Here is a 17772-nt window from a genome sequence, read left to right as displayed (position 1 = left end):
ATGATAAGATCGGGAGAAAGGAATCGTATGGCAAAGTAAGGGGTCAAGAACAAAAATATAAAGGAAAATACAAAGGGCCATCCCAAATGTGGAATGAATAGCGCGAATGCAAACTTGGGAAGGTAAAAGAGGATATTGAAACATGGTGAAGTAAGAACATCTTGTAGAACTGGTCAATCGCAAAGCTTATCCCTTGGAAAGATGATAGAACTGAATGAAACGGCAAAGAACGAACACCATCAGAAGATAGATGTCGCAATATGAGTGATGTTTATGAATACACATGCACAAATCGAGTTGCTCAAAATAGGAAGAAACATTCTGTTCAACCTGAAGAAAAAGCGAGGCGAAAGCCTGCAAGACTTGGTATCAATATGGAAGACACAGTACAATGAAATCTCAGGCCACACTATCAGCAATCACTCGACCCACGACAAAAAAAAGGAGAGATCGCGGGTCCACAGCAAGAAACTAAGACTGATTCTGAGAAAACAATGATTGAAGTCGAAAGTAATGAAGCACGTCATCCAAAAGTTATCGCCTGAAAGGACGAACGCAACGGCGAAATGATGTAAAAAAAATAAAGCAAGGTATGTATCAACTCAAAGAAACTTTAATATGAAGCAAAGTTCTTTCTATAAGCAAGCAAGCAAAAGACGAAGCAAAAGCTACGCGACAAAGTTACAAAATTTTCTCCTAAGACCTCAATAGGGGGCATCAAGTTACTATTATAAAACCTCTAACTAGGGAGAATGGGATTACAATTTTAGCGTGTCAACTTAGTTTGCGTGGTCGTGCGACGACGTTTTAGCACGATCACGTAAGAGGCGACCATAAGCCCTAACACGCGTAATAATTGGGATATCCTGGAGAAGTCACTTATATTGGGGCGAAATAAAAGCCTATCCACTGGAGGCCACTGAGAACGAACCACTCAGCGCATAAGTTATCTGGCATGGGGTGTAGAAACATGACCAGTGGAGCAGAAGGAGATCCTGGTTTGGATACACTCGGTCCAAAGAAACCCTACTTAGGGTGTGATCTCATACCTAGATCCACATAGACAAAAGGCATGAGGTCACGACAACACTGGTCGTTGAATAACTGGATCGGAGGAGCCCAACTGAAATGGTTAGGGGTGACTTCCATGAAAGGGTGATTCAGGGGGAATATAAATGGACGTCACCCTCCATTAGGGAGCTGAATTGGTCAAAGACTGCAATGTGTAGGGGCTTTTTACTCACGGGAGTATCTAAGGCCTGGTATATTGTCGCAGAAATAACCTTAGGAGGTAAAAATACTAGCACAGTTAAGGCGAGATCGATGGACAATGACTCGCAAGAGCACATGGAACTGAGATTTCGGCGCCCAATGTTGAAAACCCTACCCAAGGCGACCATAAGTCCTTTAAGTTCTCTATGTGGGGAACGCAATAAGACCTTACTTAGGAGGCAAATAAGACGTATAAAATATCGTATGAATATCAAAGGCGAAGGAACGCGAAAGAAACAGAGGCATGGAAAAGACATGTAGAGGCATGAAGGAAGCACGTTCCTCCCGAGATAAGTATTATTCAACTTAAGATGCTTATCTATTATAAAATACCTCAACAAAAACCCCTATACCATACGAAGCGCATGTTACCCAATCATAATAGTATGACACAAATGGCATACGATCCTAAAATTTAATTTTCGCTCTAGTTTATTTATCTATGTCACGTCACCACTCGCATTTCATAGACTATAGAAGGGTCTTCGCCTTCAAACTCCTATCGTAATACCACCTAGTTAACATGAACCACATTCACATAACATTGATCTTCCTTCAAAGATGGAAAGAAGAGGCAGTATGGGAATACTAAAACTTATATGCTTTCCACCTTCTCAGTCAGATGCTTAGAAACATGCTAAGATTAAATAGGATTAGGATTTCGTGTTCCATCTTGAACGAATAAATAAGAAGAAACATTTAAAGTCAAATTTTGCCCCCCCAAGCTTGGGAGCACCCAGAACCGAAAACAAGTTAAAGATGTTTCCGAACAAAGAAAAGATAAAAATATACAAAGGGACGACATCAAGAATAGCTAAAGAAGAATCAACAGTCTCGGGCACGGAATGAGAAACTCGCGCCGAAGTATCAACACTACCAGCGGTCTGCTGGCTCAAGACATTCCCATCACCATCCTGAGGACGATCTTCTTCTCTCCTGACATCGCCAGCATCAACAGGACTAGACTCCCCAGAATGATTGCCCGGAGGAGAAGTTGCATTCAGATTTTCCTCTTCTTCATCATCACTGACAGGAACTTGAGGGTAAATTTCGCGCGAGAACCCATGCTTATCGCAAACCCAGTTAACTGCGATCTGAGACTCTTCATTCACACATCGCTGGGTCACCTTGGAGTATTTCCTATCAGCCCCCTCTACAAAATATTGATATTCTTGATCCAAATCCAAATAGGAACGCTCTAGCTCCTCCTTAGACTTCCTCAAGTCATCACGCTCCTGCGAAACTTCAGCTGCTAAGCGAGAAGATGAAGAGAATTGCCGGGAAGCAGAATCCCGTTCCCTAAGAGCCTTAGTCAGACCCTCTTGGGAAGTCGCAAGTTTCTTCTTCAGCGCAACTACTTCCTCTGCGAGAAAGATGTATCGGAACAAGAAAACTTAAAAAGCAATACTGAGGAAACAATTATGGCAGCCTTCGCGACTACCTTTATTCAGCGAAACAACAACACGAAGATCATGTGAAACTACAGGGTGATGGTTAACATTTTGAAATGACTGCAGATCCTATAAAGTTTTATCTCTGCTCTGGTAGGCTTCGTCCCTTTCCTCCGAAAGTCTTGCCAACTTCGACGCCAGATCATTTGATACCTCCTTCTGACATTGAAGAGAACTCTCTAATAGATTACAATCCCTATAAATACTATAGTATGTGCCATCAAAAGAAAGATTATTATCCTTTAAACCACGATTATCATCAGACAAGGTTCGATTCTCGTCAAGAAGAGCCCTAACGAGATGACCCGATAAGGAACAATGTAGATTTGAACGAGCACGCTAACCAGAATTATCAATCCGAAGTCCCACTACTTGATCGTGTAAGCTTAGGCGAGCATTCTCCAGTTGAGAGATTTGATCTTTAAGAACGACGCATTCATCTCCGGTATCCTTCGCGGCAAACTCAAACTCATATCGTTCGGATGTACGTTTTCGGTTTAAAGCTTAAGTACGAAAGGCCTAAAATCAAGAAGGATGGTGCGAAAGAAAACCATGCATGGAAACGTAAGGTCACATATAATTTCACCTTTAAGCTCTTCATTCTTCTCGCGAAGCTTAGCAACATCATTCGCTCCAGAAGACAGCTCAGACACCTGTCTCTTCAAATCATCAATGACTTGCTCAGCCTTACAGAGTTCCTCGACCTGAACCAAACGACGACGAAACTCCTACAATACGAAAGTGTCAGAACCGAGATAAATGAAGAAAAGAGTAAAAATAATAAAAAGAAAGTTAACCTCTGATTCAACAGCAGTAAGCTTATCACGCTTAGAAAGTTGAGACGACTCAGACTAAGTCTTTGGAGGCGACAAACCCAGCGCGCTGGAAATTAAAACCGACCACTGCGAAGCTTCAGCAGTTGTACTAGTCGCAACTACACCTGTGACCTACTCATCCTTCGCGACAACAGTATCAGGAGAAGAGCACACCACGGTAGAATCCTGTGGGGCACGATCAGGAGCAAGTGTAGAAAGGGGTCGAGGAGAACGGCTAGCTGACATCTCACTTTTCCCTGATGCGACAGCAGCTAGAGGAATCATTGTTAATGGACTCACAGCATGTACGAGAGCCCCGCTACGCGAACCCCTTTCTTCTGAGGAGAACCCTCTCTACCAGGAGAAAGTTTCCGCTTACGAGAATCTTTCCTCGTAACCCTTTTCCGATCACCAGCAGGGTTTACCGGAGGCTTGGACGGAATGGGTATAAACAGTAGATCCAAGTATGGGAATACTAAAATTAGGATAAACATCAAGAACACTAGCATTAGCAGAAATACGAAAAACTCAAGCAAAAAACAAACATAGATACTTACCGAGGGGATGATTTATTGGAAGAAGGTATAGTGGATTGGCTTGACATACTGACAAATCTCGCAAATAAACAAACTTTACGGAGGTAGGTTGTTTCTAAGCAGAGAAGAAGAAGAATAAAATGAAGAAGATGAAGATAAGACTCTCTCTCCCCAGAAGTATTTATTAAAACATGCCATAGCCGGTCAAAATGGAAATCTAGATGTGTCAATCGAAAAAAGGATAGATCATTTCACGTGGAAATAATCATACGGAAAAACCAGAAAAAATGTCAGGTAAAAGAAGAAATAAATCCACAGATGTGGAGCTGGGATTCTCGCATTATTCCACTTACAGAAGAACAACGCGAGAAGAGGCAAAATGTAGGGGCGAAATATCGCATAAAACAAATCTACAGCTTCGCTCGAATCAAAACAACCATAAGCACGAAGAAGAGAAAAATTAGGCGAAGAGTAATTACGGGATAATAATAAAGAAGCGAGTAGCAGTCACACGGTGCATACAACACGACACTCACCAAGAGAAGCACAAAGCAATGTCGCGATAGATAGGGACAGCTCTGAAAAGCCTGGCGAATAAGACAAACTGAAATAAGATCAGTCAACTAAGATCTTGCACGTGAACTTTGGTTGTCTTCTATTGATGTATTTGCCTATATAAGGACTCAAATGATAAAGAGAGAGAGGCAGGTTGAAAAAGAATACAGTCAAGTAAGAGCTAAGAAACACTTCTAGAGAAAAGAACGAAGCCATTAGAGCTCAACCTTAGCTTTACTTCCTCCATTGTTGTATACCAAATGTCTTTGTGATCATTGTAAGAACATCATACATTCAATACAAAGTGCTTGAGAAGATCATACTAGTGTCAAAGTGGTGTATAATATCATTAATGTTTGAGTTGATTTCCATGACTTAGGCTTTGTGTTAATATCATCTCAACGGGTGTACTTCTGTTATTTCCATGACTCAGGATTTGTAGTTGTCGTATCTTTGAGAAGAATCATAACTTCAAAACAGATTTAGATTTAGGTGTGAAGGTGAAAACACTAGTCTTATCTTGGGCTAGTGCTGCTGGCAGAAGAGTACACTTTGAACTTTGCCAGTTCAATCCTCAATAATTGGGACTCTATCTTCGAGTAATCTTTGTATAATTTTTCTGTTTTTCTTTGTAACTTTGCTTCACTCTACCTCTGGTAAAAAGTCTAAAAATTTACTTCTTATGGTGTTTTTTTTTAATTTCTATCGTGGGATAAATACCGTATCACTTCTTTCCTAACCCATTTTCGGTTTCTTTTATCCCCTACTCTTAAAATAACACAAGTACACTCAACGCAATTACTCTAGAGGGGATATTTTCAGCTCACATCCGTGGAATTCAACGTGTCATGACTAAAGGCAACTGGTTTCCCATCAAATCTACCAAGTAAAGGATCCTTACGTTAGCCCTTGTTTATAATTCAAAAGAATTTATAACTTTTTGATAAAGAAGAAAAATAGCAGGGAGAGATAGCTATCAGGCAAAATTCTAGAGTTAAAAAGTTAAAAAGAACTTCTTGCTTTCTAGCCCTTTATAATTCAAGACCAACTTCCAATAAATTTGTTCAAATATTACCAAACTAATGAAAACCCTCCTAATCTAAATGGTTTGCCATTAAATCCTAAAGTGTTCTAACATGTTGTGTTAAAGTTCTAAGCAAAAACAAAGAAGTTAAGATTTCCACAGATACTCCAAATTTTAGTATGAACTACAGCTTTTTGTAAATAAAGGATCTTCCTTTTACTTTGCACAAATAATTAGTTCCAAATCTTGAAAACCGTTGTATATAATATCTTTAATCTTGTATAAGTGGATATTAAAGCCAGAACACTTCCATTCATCTGTACTATCAAATGGCGACACCTGTAATACACCGATGACAATTTTCTTAGATTTTGGTTGTCCTACGAGGCAGTGAAGCGAAGGTTGTTGGGAAGACAGTACAAAGGTATTATCAATCACCAAGTATGGAAAATATTCAGTTACACATAGATTTTGGTTGAATCAAATTATCATACTACTAGCAGAGGAAAGATTTGGTCTAGCATTTCGTGGTGCAAACAGCTTTAGTACTGCTTGACATATATGTTATATCCGTTATGATTTCGGACTTAAGATAGATATGAACTGCTTGGTTTCAAAGCACGTACCTCTTTTTCTTTTCGTTTTTATTCCCAAAACTTAGTAATTGCCAGGATATATTATATACACGTTTTCAGTCAGAATAGCAAAGAAAAACAAGAATTTTATGCTTTGGAACACAGCACTAGTTTGGCTTTAAACCATACCGGCCAAAAGTGGTGGATAAGAAGAAATCTACAAATATATTAGCTTCAGAAAATAAAGATCGCATAATATAAAGATCGCATAATATATAATTGGCGGATTAAAAGAAAGCACAGTACTAACCCAACTACAACCAGTACACAATAGAACATTAATAAATCCACCACTCGAAATGTCTTGCTTTTCAGTTCTCGTTCTCCTTTAAATAGCTCGTTCCATCCCTTCCCATTACCAATAGTCATATCACTCTTCAAGAAGAAAACACTCTTCGTATTTTCTTCTCTTTTTTGTCCAAAGATCAAAACTATCAATAATGGAGTCAAAACCAAGCACAAGAATAGTAGCAAAAAGAGTATGGAACTTGGTAAAAATAGTTTTCTTCATGATAAGGAAAGGAATTTCCAAAAACAACAAATTCTTCATGGTTCATCTTCAAAACATCATGTCTAAACGTGGAAAAATTGCAAGTGAAGTTATCGAAAACATGATGTTCCATCATCAAAACGGTAACAAAGCTTCACAAGTTTCCTCCTACAAAGTCCCCAGACATTACGAATTAAGTTGTGGTAACAGCCCAGCTGTCTACATGAGCAACAACAACAGTAAACAAAAGAACCGTGGCGGTAAATTTTCTCTTTCGGAAGAAGATATGACCACGGTTAATGCTGTGCAAAAACTATTAGAAATGTTAAATAACGAAGTAATGACGGAAAATGGCGGCTCAATGATACTTTCACCTCATTTACCTGGATTCGGGTTTGGACGTCACTCCAACGGTGAGACATTTGCGAATTACGGATTCTCCATTTCCCTTAAAAGATCATGTTGCTGATGAAGAGGAGTGTCAAGTGGATGAAGATGAGGAAGAATTCATTGAAAACTTTTATGCTCAATTAAGGTTGCAGAAAAGTAAACGTTCCCGAGAAGATTCATCAAGGTGAAATCAAGAATTGTTGGTTAGAAGTTAACGTCATTAATTTACTAGAGTAGACGAGATCCATGGAAACCTCTCAACCCTGGCTCTAATTCCACGTACACTTAAAGTAGCGGAAGCATATAAATTTTACAATTTAGAATTTAAGAGAAAGTCAGGGAACTTCTAATAACTGGTTTCCAAATCTTGTAACATGATATATCAATTATTTTTATTTTATTTTATTTCATTTTGACGACAAAGAAGTTTATTGATCGAGAAAATTAGAGGTACCCAGAATTTATATCACCCAAGTAAGTCCCAAAATTTAGAGTTGAGATTGGGTCTTGTTGTTGGGGCCGCAATAGTGGGGCTAGTTCGGCTTGTTAGGTTTGTTCAGGAGAGCGGGTCTAGCTGTGTCGTATTAAAAAGAAAAAAGTCTTATTATAAGAGCAAGTCTTATGGTGGAATCCAACTTATTCCAAGTGTGGAAAAATCATGGAATGTCAAGTCTAATGACTTCCAAGTTGGAGGTTCTGCCGTTTCGTGGAAGGGTTCGTGGAATCCATCTGAACGCCAATAAGAATATCGTTAAACGCTATTAAGAATAGCGTTTTTTTTGTCCGTAGATTTAGGATGAGTTGCTGAAATCTAACGGCTGAGAAAAAAACGTTATTCTTAATAGCGTTCTTTTAGCGCTATTAAGAATAACGTTTTCACTATTCCACCACTACACTTGCACTTCCATCCACGGTTCCAAATGCTGAGGTGGCGTGGAAGATGGAAGATGGAGCTCTTCCACCATCAGACTTGCTCTAATAAAAAAAAGGCCCCCTTTTGGGCGGTTTTGGTGTAGCATGGCGGAATATCTAAACTGACCCTTAAATAATTATAGCATGCGGAGGTATGAGATGTATTAATAATTAACAAGGAAGGTTATATCTGTCAAAAAGGCAACCACATGATCCGTGTTCGAACCTTACAGAATCCAATTTCGCACATTTCTTTTTTCTTCTTCGTTTCCAACTTCTCCTCTTCGTTCATTGTTTATTGTTTATCTCTGTAGAATGTAATGGAAAAATTCTGAAAGAGGCGATACTGAGAGAAATGGTGATTCGTAATCAAAGAATCTCCATCAATTTTTTCTTATTACCCTATTTATTCTCTGCCACTCGAAAAAAAACCCTAGGTTTTAAATTTTGGGTTTCTCGAAAACCAAGATGAAGTGAGAGGCATGAATATTGATTCAAAACTCAACAATGCCTCTGATTTTTTGAAGGTATTATTTTGATTATGAATCCCCCAATTTATATATTCTTTGTATGTGAAATTAGGGTTTACGGTTTCATATAATTTTTCCCAATTTGATAAACCAATCTCATCATCAAGTCACTTCCCTGTAAAAAGATTAGGTGTTTTTGTGTGGGTTGTGTTATTTATTCAGTAATGGTCTTCTTTGATTTTGTTTTGTGTACTCCAGAAAATTTTGATTTCTGCCGTTGTTTTAGTTGATGTATTCATTGAGTGTTTCTGAAATTCTGATTAACTATTTGAACTTATTGGTTGCAGAGAGAATTCAAAGTACCACAGTTATCAGATTTGGGTGTTGAGGTAACCCGTCATTTTTGTTCCTTTTGCCTTTTGCAATATGTGAAATTCCCATGAAGATTTCTTGGTTGTTTACTGAGTTTTCATGAATCGCTTCTGTTTTTACTCAGTTTGCTTGAGTTGTTTGCATTTCCATTCCTGATAAATAAGAATTTTATTGCGATCACCTTTTGCAACAGATAACCAGGTGAACCAAAGTAGAAATGAAAGCTGTTTTTTTACTTTTTCAAGTTGTGGTGCTCTTATATGAATTTTCGCTGCGTTAGTTGGTGATTTGGATTGTAGCATCCCTCACCCTCCTTAGGCCTCCTATTCGGAACAATGTTTCACATGGCGCACCATAGCAGCACAAATCGTCATTTTGCCTCCGTTCAGTGAATTTCTGAGTTTGGTTGTGGTGCCATATGTAGAGTGAATGTAAATGCTAAAGTAAGTAGGTATACCCTGTCCAGTGAATTTCTTAATTTTGCCTCCGTTCCCAACTGTCTACTTTTTGGACTCCCACACTCAAAGAATAAGGGCAAGTGGGTTATCTAAGTTGAAAAGAGCAAAATCTTCCAGAAGTTAAGAGAGATACCATTATTTTTCAGCTACCTACTTTTCTTTGGTTCACAATTGCTTACAGAGTGTTATTTTGTAGATTCAAATGAAATTTTGATGTATATGATGTGGTACCAATAAATAGTACTGATCAATTATGTGAATTGATAGTTAGAAATGTCGACCCTCTTATACTCCTGATCAACATTAATGTTACATTAAACTCTCACGATCTACGAAACCCCAGCCAGAACCCTATATTCAATTGATTTATTGAAATTTCTGTTTATTTTATCTGGTGGACATTTTAGGATGATCAATGAGAAACGTTGCACTGATGAAGAAGCACTAAATTATTTCAAAGAAGATCCTTCTTTGTTTGATATGGTAAAGCTATTTGCCAACCATTTTTTTTGTGGTTGTTTAGAGAAAATGTTACATTGGCCTGATACGCCAGTTAATGTTATTATCAAATGGCTTAAAGAACGCCAGTTAACTGCTTGAACCTTACTACTAATTACAAGCACAAGGTTTTTGGTTTGTCAAGGATAATAGGTTCCAACCGGCACGTGATGTTTTTGATTTTCATCCTTTTACCTGTTCAACTTCTTAAAACTTCTTAATAATATCGTTGTTAGGCGAAGAAGAAAGGATGAAAGTTGTGGAGTTTGGGATGAAAATTTGTGTTCAGACTTTTAGTTTAAAGAGATATTTTGGACTAAAAATCCGTTGAAGTGAGAATGATCTTGGACCATCAGATGGAGAGACCCGTTGATGGTCTAGCGGTTCAAATATGAGCAACCAATGATTTGGCGCTCCTGCCTGCCTTCGTTGGATCACCAACGGATCACTCTGATCTAACGCTGTATTATCAACAATAATTTGAAATTGTAAAGGGCTGATTTTTCCAAACATGTATAAATAGAGTTTCATTTCTCCAACATCAAACACACCTAAATCTTCTAATTTTCCTCATCTATTTCCTTGTTTCATCTATTTCAATTATTTCCTTTGTCTTACAAAAAAAATGGCAAAATTCACAAGGTCTGAAGATGTGGCATTTATCAATGCTTACGTATCGGTTATATGTGGTCTAATTGTAAGGAAGGATCAACAGTGTAAAGATTTTTGGTCGCGGATTAAAACCGAGTGCAAAGCAACATGGAGGGGTGACCCTGTGAGAACCAAGAAGTCTTTGCAGACAAGAGTTAGAAATTTAAAAAACGAAATTAAGAGATATGTTTCTCATGTAAGAGGTTATTTTAGGAACATGCCTAGTGGATTCACACGTGATACCGCGGTGATTTATTTTACTTCGTACAATTCAAAAAAAAATTATAAATTTTCAGGACATTAATGACTTTTTTTTTGTTGCAACGGTACTCCAAAGGTTAGTTGGATTACAAAGTGGACCCAATTTATGGAAAAACATGGAGACATGACGAGGTGTTCTAAATTTTGAAGCTATACTTTGAGGAATTCAAACCGGAGATTTATGATCGTGAAACATCAACAAAATCAAGCCAACTAATTAACGATAATGACGATGATAATGTTACAATGTATGATGATTCACACACAACCCCTGGTGAATCTTCAGGCGGGTCACGAAGGAAAACGTTTTGTGACGACAAATATGGGAGAGGTCAAGGCAGAGAGCAAGCTAAACGAAATAGATGTGAGGCCAACATGCAAAATGAAGGATTGGAAAAGGTATTAATATTTCTCCAAAAAGAAAATGAACAAAGGTTCCAATGGCAAAAAGAAGAAGCTCAACAAAGGCATGCCACCCAAAACGAAGACGATGCACATCTGAGAATGTTGGGGATAGGTACTAATTAACATATTTGCAAGTATCAAACAACGAGAAACCGACTTGAAGAAACTTGATGTTGATGTGTGAGAATGTTGGGGATAGGTACTAATTAACATATTTGCAAGTATCAAACAACTAGAAACCGACTTGAAGAAACTTGATGTTGATGTGAATTCGTTGTCCGAGAACGAGAAGGCTGTTGTGATAGGAGTGGAAAATGATATTATGATTCGTCTGGGACATGCTCACCGCCATACAATGGATCACGTGTTATTTACGTGTTAGTAGTGTTAAGTTAATGTGTGTAATTTAAGTTGTTTGCGTCTAGAGTTAGATTTAATTTTTAAAGTTATTGTAATTTTAGTAGTTTTCATCTGAGAGTTAGATTTACTTTTTTTAAGCTATTGTAATTTTAGTTGTTTGCATCTTAGAATCTAGAGTTAGGTTTACTTTTTAAATTGTTGTACCGTTATGTAATTAATGTTATTTTCAATTCGAATAGTTTTTAAATTATTGGACCCTTATTTATCACTGACATAAAGCGATGAATATGATATATCAAGGCAGTGATACGTCTTCTTTAAGGTCGAGTTTTCAAAACAACAGTTGCATAACTATTAGGACCACGTACATCAGTGATGCTTCTTTTCTTTTTGAATTTCGGAAAAAAAGAGACATACACGTAAATCGAGTAACTTCCCATCCAAATCTTCTATAAAACCGAGTCCTCTCAACCAAGATAACACAATCAAATTCTCAACATCTTCTTTATTTTTCAAAACTTTTTTTTTTATTAGTTTTGCGGATACGGTGTTCACTATAGAGGAAGATACATCCATAATTAGAAATTGGCTAAATGTTTTCATGAACAAAATGTCAAAGAAGTTGGAATTTTTTCTACAGAATTATGGGATGAGGTTTTTCAACAATTATCAGCTACCTACATGAATCCCAACCAAAGAACTAAGAGTTCTATATGATAAAGGGTTCAATCAATAAAGCGACGAGTGAAACTATATGTTAGTATGACCGTTCCACCATGGATAAACCTCTGTTCCGGTCAGGCATACGAAGGTGTTGAAAGTAATTTTCAGTTAAGTACATGTCTTTTAAACAATATTTATATAGAATAATAAGTTTTATAATCCACATTTTATACTAGAAAACATTGCGAAACATCATTATTATGAGGCAACAAGACAAGAATTTCGGTTTCATGAATGTTACTTACTTTTGAATGTCAGCCTTCACGAATAAAATCCGATACAAATAGCTAATCATTATTTCACACGGGAGGGAGACGAAGATTAACGCGGCTGCATCAACATAATTGATTTTGTGGGTATATCTATCTGTATAAACCCTCAAGAGACAACACTCGTCTGTTAGGGTCACTTAATGGTTTAAAGGCTTGTTGCACATGTTAAATGCAACCGCGGTACCTGCGAAAGTGAGTTACATTTGATTTCATGATATGATTTCAGTTTGTGTAACATGTAAAGTCAGATTCTGAAATTAATAAATCATTTAAAATGTATTTTTTGTTGAAAATTATCTAACTGCTTGGCTTTGTTTTCGAAAAAAATGACATCCATAGATGAACTTTTTGGACGTTCTGCTCAAAAAAACAAATACGATCACAAAATTCGCTGGACGTTGTCAGCAAATAATTATTATTCAAAAAAAATTGTTAGGCGTAGAGTTCAAAAAAATGGTCGTTCCTCAACCTCCTACATATACCCCCCATAATCCAGTTTTACGACATTTATAAATCTTCACATATAGCATACATAACCCAATAGTAATCACTTTACTCAAGCTTTTCTAAAAGATGCCCCCACCTTACATTAATCCTGCTGAGTGTTCATTGGAAGAAGATTTATCTTTGTGTCGTAACTTGGTATTGTACTACCCGAAGAAGGGTGAAGAACGAAGAATGAATGGTTTTCCCAGTCAAAGTCATTGGAGTACCATACAGGAAAACTTCATCACTGAAACTGGTAACCCAAACAACCGTAATGCATCTGACTCATTTTGTCGATTGTATCGTCCCATATTATAGGTTTTTATCGTGTATCGGAAAAAATCCGTACGATTTCTAAAATATCGGTGATACAAGGATTAAACGATAAAAATGCTCGTATCGGCCGGTACAAACCGATATAGGTTCACTGGTACACTGATAATATTGGAAAGGGAAAATTTGGTAGAATAAATTATTTAGATATGAAAATTTGTGAACAGAACTCTTCATCCGAAACAAAATTGTACCTCATATACCCTTGAAACTCAATCTGATGCAGTAAAGAAATTTCCAAAAATTTCATTTTTTTTAACGATGGTGGAATGTAATTGAATTTGTATTGTGGTGCTTTTGATCTTGAGAATTAATGTATCATATGCCACCAAATTTCTTAGATTGCAATATTTATAAATATTTAAAATTCTAGGTCTCAATGATGTATCACCGATAAAAACCGATATAATATTTTGTATAGGTGTATCGGACCCGGCTGATACAATACACGATATTAGCTACTTTGCTCAGGGGTGAAATTAATGATGAAGTTATAACGAGAGCTCTAGAGGAATGGCATATATGGAAAGGTTGAAATTTTTGGTATATGAAGCTCATTTCAACATCCTGAAAGTGATGGATATATTCAATTATTTTGTGAGACCAGTTACTCTACCATATCTTAAACATAGTGTAGGCCAGTCTTCGACAAACCTCGCCCATCGTAGATGATGGATATTCATAGGATGAAATTGATTTTTTGGGTATATTTATCTATAAACCCTGACAAGACAAGACTCGTCTACCAAGGAAGCTTGGTGGTTTAAAGTCTTGTTTCAACGCCAAGTGTAACCGTATTTTCAATGTTAGAGCACTTCTCGGTCAAATAAACTAAGATCGAAATTAAGAATGACTTGTTAGCGCACTGCTCGGTCGAACTCGCAAGCGTTGCTATCTCAAGCTTGTTTGTCAATGTTAGTGATCAAAACTATAAGTCTTGGTTTCTAGTCTACTTATAGTGATGTCTCGGACTAAGATAGATTGTGTAGTTGAGCATTAGACTTCACGGCGTTCATCATTTGAAGACGAAGAACTACTAAGGAGAGCTTGTGGAACTTCATCAACAAAAGATATGTGGAGACTAAAACTCATTTATCACTTAGAAAGTTTATTTCTACTATATCTCCTATGTTAAGACAAAAGTCGTATTACTATATAGTATTCGATTATACACATTTGAGATTTCGAGATGAGTTTAACTCGCTTGCACATTTCTCGAAATATGTGTCGGTAAGCTTCCGCTTCAACCAAGTTCATCTTATATTCTGACGAAAGTCAAAAGATGATCATGTGAAAATCGCCGAGTAACATCTTACATGGTTTGTGTGATACAATCATTTGGTGTATACTTGGAATGTTTCGTAATGATTATTTCAATAACTTGAAAATTGCTTTGATGCTAATAGTTCGTGAAAACAGCTATTGTCATCCTATAAGAATGTTTCAATGATTTAAATGGAGTTTAGAACACTTAACCATCATTGGATTATGAAAATAGTATGTATTCTTGCATATATGTGATCCATGACCGGAACTATAGTATGCATACCCGTATGCGTACCTGTTAGTTGTGAAATTCCGGGAGCCTAAGTACACATACCCGTACGCGTACTGGCGAAGGGTTTGGGTCCGCGAATTTTTGCTGTGTTTGTAAGTATGCGTACCCGTTTGTGGTGTTCGGTCAACTGACAAGTTCCAAATTCTCCGAGATGTCATTTGAGATGCACGGATTGAAAACCAGTTTGTAAACAAGAGTAAAAGTGATGATTTATTAAACAATACACGAAAATTTATTTCCATTAACAAAACAGTTAACCAAAAAGTGTGGAATACAAGATATGAGACATGAAACCATTTAAACATGACCCACACTTACTAATTAAAATACTCCTTTTTACAAACAACAAATTCAATAAGAAACAACAGTATCACTTTTCACAAACTAAAACAATAGGAAATACAATATCATTTTTCACAACCAACCCAGATACATATGAATATATATGAACTCAAAGTGATGTATTCACTTTGACCCCAAAGCTCAATGAACCAAGATTAAGAAAGCTTACTACCTCAAGCCGACCTCAAACTCTGTGGAAAACAAAACAAAACAAAAGGGTGAGACACAACCCAATAGAGAGTTAACGATACGATAACACGTGTTTAAACAATACCCAAATACAAATAGCGATAAGATATCGAATCGATTAAAGCATAAACAATGAGTTAAGTTGTTGAGCACATCCATATCGAAGTATCAAAGGCCTTACAAAGCCAATACACAATCGAAATCATTTAAACCCAGTGAGTTCGCAATAATCTACTGTGAGGGTCTGAATAACCATCTGTCGAGGTTTATCAGAAAACCACCCTATCGTCCCGGACGATCTTCCGCAAGTCACCATTAATATGGATTGCCCCTTGTGGGCCCGACAAACTCATCATCAGTGTTCACAATCAAAAGGATGCTCAACGCTCACAAACATCGTTAAATACGAGTATTGAACAACTCATCAACAAGTTTTTATTCATAAACCATGAAGACAACTTACCTTAGCCTTTGCGCATAAAACAAAATCATAAATACTTGTAAGTATTAAATCATAGATATGGGCATAAACTCAGAACCATTAAGTTCATTCAAACCAAAGAGTTTGCATGAAAAGTTCATTTTAAACCACTTATACTCAGAAATTACCATGATTACAATCCCTATAAATACTATAGTATGTGCCATCAAAAGAAAGATTATTATCCTTTAAACCACGATTATCATCAGATAAGGTTCGATTCTCGTCAAGAAGAGCCCTAACGAGATGACCCGATAAGGAACAATGTAGATTTGAACGAGCACGCTAACCAGAATTATCAATCCGAAGTCCCACTACTTGATCGTGTAAGCTTAGGCGAGCATTCTCCAGTTGAGAGATTTGATCTTTAAGAACGACGCATTCATCTCCGGTATCCTTCGCGGCAAACTCAAACTCATATCGTTCGGATGTACGTTTTCGGTTTAAAGCTTAAGTACGAAAGGCCTAAAATCAAGAAGGATGGTGCGAAAGAAAAACATGCATGGAAACGTAAGGTCACATAGAATTTCACCTTTAAGCTCTTCATTCTTCTCGCGAAGCTTAGCAACATCATTCGCTCCAGAAGACAGCTCAGACACCTGTCTCTTCAAATCATCAATGACTTGCTCAGCCTTACAGAGTTCCTCGACCTGAACCAAACGACGACGAAACTCCTACAATACGAAAGTGTCAGAACCGAGATAAATGAAGAAAAGAGTAAAAATAATAAAAAGAAAGTTAACCTCTGATTCAACAGCAGTAAGCTTATCACGCTTAGAAAGTTGAGACGACTCAGACTAAGTCTTTGGAGGCGACAAACCCAGCGCGCTGGAAATTAAAACCGACCACTGCGAAGCTTCAGCAGTTGTACTAGTCGCAACTACACCTGTGACCTACTCATCCTTCGCGACAACAGTATCAGGAGAAGAGCACACCACGGTAGAATCCTGTGGGGCACGATCAGGAGCAAGTGTAGAAAGGGGTCGAGGAGAACGGCTAGCTGACATCTCACTTTTCCCTGATGCGACAGCAGCTAGAGGAATCATTGTTAATGGACTCACAGCATGTACGAGAGCCCCGCTACGCGAACCCCTTTTCTTCTGAGGAGAACCCTCTCTACCAGGAGAAAGTTTCCGCTTACGAGAATCTTTCCTCGTAACCCTTTTCCGATCACCAGCAGGGTTTACCGGAGGCTTGGACGGAATGGGTATAAACAGTAGATCCAAGTATGGGAATACTAAAATTAGGATAAACATCAAGAACACTAGCATTAGCAGAAATACGAAAAACTCAAGCAAAAAACAAACATAGATACTTACCGAGGGGATGATTTATTGGAAGAAGGTATAGTGGATTGGCTTGACATACTGACAAATCTCGCAAATAAACAAACTTTACGGAGGTAGGTTGTTTCTAAGCAGAGAGAAGAAGGAATAAAATGAAGAAGATGAAGATAAGACTCTCTCTCCCCAGAAGTATTTATTAAAACATGCTAACCGGCTATGGCAGTAACCGGTCAAAATGGAAATCTAGATGTGTCAATCGAAAAAAGGATAGATCATTTCACGTGGAAATAATCATACGGAAAAACCAGAAAAAATGTCAGGTAAAAGAAGAAATAAATCCACAGATGTGGTTAAAAATCTATTTTCCACAAGTATACTTTAGGTGAATATTGTGAAATGCACCTGAAGAGATGGAGTTGTGGGAAGTAGAATCCTACTTCAAACTGAAACCTAACCGAGAAAAAATGACAAATTTGCTTCTACTACGGGAGTAATGAATGCCCCTTTCCCTGAAACTCGTTCGTCCAAATGTGTTCAATAAGTGAAT

At 37.5% G+C, this 17772-nt stretch overlaps 1 long non-coding RNA gene across 1 annotated transcript; it reads left to right on the top strand.

Moving 5' to 3' along the window:
* The first annotated feature begins 8338 nt into the window (after nt 1-8338).
* LOC113341535 lies at nt 8339-9668 on the top strand. Its single transcript, XR_003355974.1, has 3 exons — nt 8339-8607; nt 8898-8939; nt 9116-9668. It is a non-coding gene; the product is annotated as an uncharacterized LOC113341535 (long non-coding RNA).
* The last annotated feature ends 8104 nt before the right edge of the window (nt 9669-17772 follow it).

Source organism: Papaver somniferum, unplaced genomic scaffold, assembly GCF_003573695.1.
Source record: "Papaver somniferum cultivar HN1 unplaced genomic scaffold, ASM357369v1 unplaced-scaffold_3, whole genome shotgun sequence".
Classification (NCBI taxonomy): Eukaryota; Viridiplantae; Streptophyta; class Magnoliopsida; order Ranunculales; family Papaveraceae; genus Papaver; species Papaver somniferum.
The sequence above is the reverse complement of the archived record's forward strand: the minus strand, read 5'-3'. Positions and strand labels throughout refer to the sequence as shown.